A 3096-nucleotide genomic window follows, 5' to 3' on the forward strand; every position below is an offset into this window, starting at 1 on the left:
ACTGGTAAGTGTTTTGTTAGCATTTTTCTTTTGAATAGTCAGTACTTTCACAATAGATGTAGTTTTTTCTCTTTTTTTTCCCTGTCTTATTTTTCTTCTTGAGATAGGGTCTGGCGTCCTCCTGCCGTGGGCTCCAGAGCGGTGAGATTACAGGCATGCACCACAGCACCAAGCTTGGTATGAAGTTTTCAAAGTGTAAAAGGATTTATAATGAAATTTCTTCTCCCTGCTTTCAGCTCTTTCTTCCTAGAGGTAGCCAAGGTTACTAATTCTTGCATATCTTTCCCGAAACACACAAATAAGATGTATTTGCTTTTACTTTTTGATTATTTATGATATCAAACTGTAAATTTTTATATTATTCTAGTTCCCCCAACAGTATATCTTAGAAATAATTTCTTACTGGTATTTTAAAAAGCATCCTCCTCCTCATCTTTATTATGACTACATAGTATTCTTGTGTGAAATACTATAATTGAATCAACTGGGTTTTTCCTTTTTTTGTTGAAGGATATTCGGGTTGTTTCCAAACTTCTTCTATGATTAATAGTGCAACAAAGAATCTCCTTATTAGAAATCATTTTGTACTTGTGTAAGTTGGCCTGTTGGATTGATGCCTTGAAGAAGAATCTTGCATTGATAGTCTGCTTTTCATCATTGTAACAAAATACTTGAAACAATCAATTTACAAAGAAAAAAGTTTGAGCTTGGTGCCCGTGTCTCATATCTGTAATTCTCATTACTTGGAAAGCTGCGAGACGGGAGAAAGGTAAAGAAAGGGTCTTGCCGAACCGAAAAGCTGGCAACCCCTTTCTTGACTCATAACTAGGCAAAGTAGTGCACACTTGTTATGCTAAGCTACGTGGGAGGCAGAAAAGTCTGCAAGATTCCATCTTAAGAAGGAGAACCTGGATATGGTGGTGGGGGGGTGATGGTGGGGAGGGGAGGGAAGGCCTATCATACCAGCAATAGTAAGGAAGCATAAAATAGGTAGATTGAGGTCTAATCGTGAGTTTAGCAGGAATTGAGACCCTAATCTCAAAAATAAGCAGCAAATGAAGAAACAAACAGGGCTGGAGATGTGGCTCAGTGATAGAATTCCTACTTAGCAACCTCATGGTCCTGAGTTCAAAACTCCATGTCACCAAAAAGAAAAAAGAAAAAAAGAGACAAAAATTGGGTTGAGGATGTTTAGTGGTACAGAGTTTTTTTTTAGAATTTGTGTGGCCTTGGGCTTAATCCGTAACACTTGAAAAAAATATTTAACTGTTTATTGTGGCTTATAGTTTTGAAGGTTTCAGCTCATGATCATCTTTCTTTTGGACCTCTGGTGGGGAACAACAGCAGGACAGAAGGATATGGAGAGCAAAACCACTCACCCCAGGGACCAGAAGAGGAGGAGAGAGGGAAAGACTAAGCTCTGTCAGTCTAAGGAGTGAGCCCTCAGAGACTCAAAAACCTCCTCCTACAACCTCCTCAAGGTGCCAGGCTCAGGATCAAGGCTGTAATGTGGACCCTGTAGGAGTTCCACATCCAAACTGCAGCAGCAATTTTGGTTGATAGAGCCAAACTGCCCTCCAGTAAAGGTTTACAATACTATCAAAATATGAGAGATTTTGTATACTTTCCTAGATTCAGTTGATATCATTTGAGGTTCTTTTATTACCTTACATGAATGATCAGATTCTTGACTAAGGAGATCCATCACCAGTGAGGCTAAACACCAGAGGAACAAGGTTTATGGTAGAGCATACATATAGTTTGGTAGATGAAGTACAAGGAATTGTGAAGAAACAATGGACACACAGATACCCATCACCAGTGTTAAAATCCTCCACTGTGGCATTTGGGAGGCTGGGAAGTGGGATGCAGTGGTACAGGAAAAGATGATAGAATTGGAAAGGATGATTAACATAGCTGAGGCAAATAGGAATATGGCACACACTAGCTTTCTGATCCATATGTCTTAGAATTTTAGAGATATATGGGACATTCAGAAGAAGCAGGTGGCCACTTCCTGCGCCAGAACAAAATCCAGATGGGTCACTTGTACGAGAATGCATTATTTTTATGTTCTCAATTAGGGGGAAGGCCTTTGCAAGATGACAAAAAAATTCATAAAGAAAAAGATTGACAATTTGTGCTGCAACCTATAAACTATGTAAAAGCAAGCACAGGTTGGGGTAAAAAGCTGAAAAATAAATGACAGGACAAAAATTAATTTACAAAGAGCTTTTAAGTTAAAAAAATTGAAACCATAAGCTATCCCATAAATATTGAAAATACAGAGTATATTAAATAAAATAAAAAATAGCAGCAGTCAACAAACATGAAATTATCTTAAGTCTCCATAATAATAAAGTCATACCAATAAAACAATACTTCATATTTTATACACATCACTAAATAACAAGTGAAGCTTGGCCAAATCTGATGTTGATGTTAAAGAAGAATAGGTCATTAGCTTTTCTCTCTTTCTGGAAAGCAGTTAAGAATAACATCTATCAAATTCTAAAATAAATCATCTATTTTAAATGTTCTTCATCAGATTTGTAATAGATTTAAATATACTATTGAGAGAAAAATCTGTAAACAAACTATTTGGTTGGTAAATATCCCATGTATTTCCTTAAATTAGGAAGTAATGTTTTATACATGCAATTACAACATTAATGGAGGGCAGTTTTATAACATTGAAGTTGTAAACTCCATGCTTTTGTATACGATTAAGTTACAATGTGTGGTGGTATATATTTCAGATCAGAAGTATTTAATATAATTTTCTATTTGGTTATGTTTAATAGTGAACTCCAGGATTTGATCATTTCTAAATAAATAATCTTTCTTGAAGTTCATATTTGAAACTCCAGGGTTTTATTAAAAAAAATCAGATGAGGGGCTGGGAAGGTGGCTCAGTGGTAGAGCGCTTGCCTTGCATGCCTGAGGCCCTGGGTTCGATTCATCAGCACCACATAAGCAAAAAGAAAAAAGCTGGAAGTGACGCTGTGGCTCAAGTGGTAAAGCGCTAGCCTTGAGCTGAAGAGCTGAGGGACAGCGCCCAGGCCCAGAGTTCAGACCCCACAACCGGACCCAAAA

The sequence above is a fragment of the Dipodomys ordii genome, unplaced genomic scaffold (assembly GCF_000151885.1).
Source record: "Dipodomys ordii isolate 6190 unplaced genomic scaffold, Dord_2.0 Scaffold36, whole genome shotgun sequence".
Classification (NCBI taxonomy): domain Eukaryota; kingdom Metazoa; phylum Chordata; class Mammalia; order Rodentia; family Heteromyidae; genus Dipodomys; species Dipodomys ordii.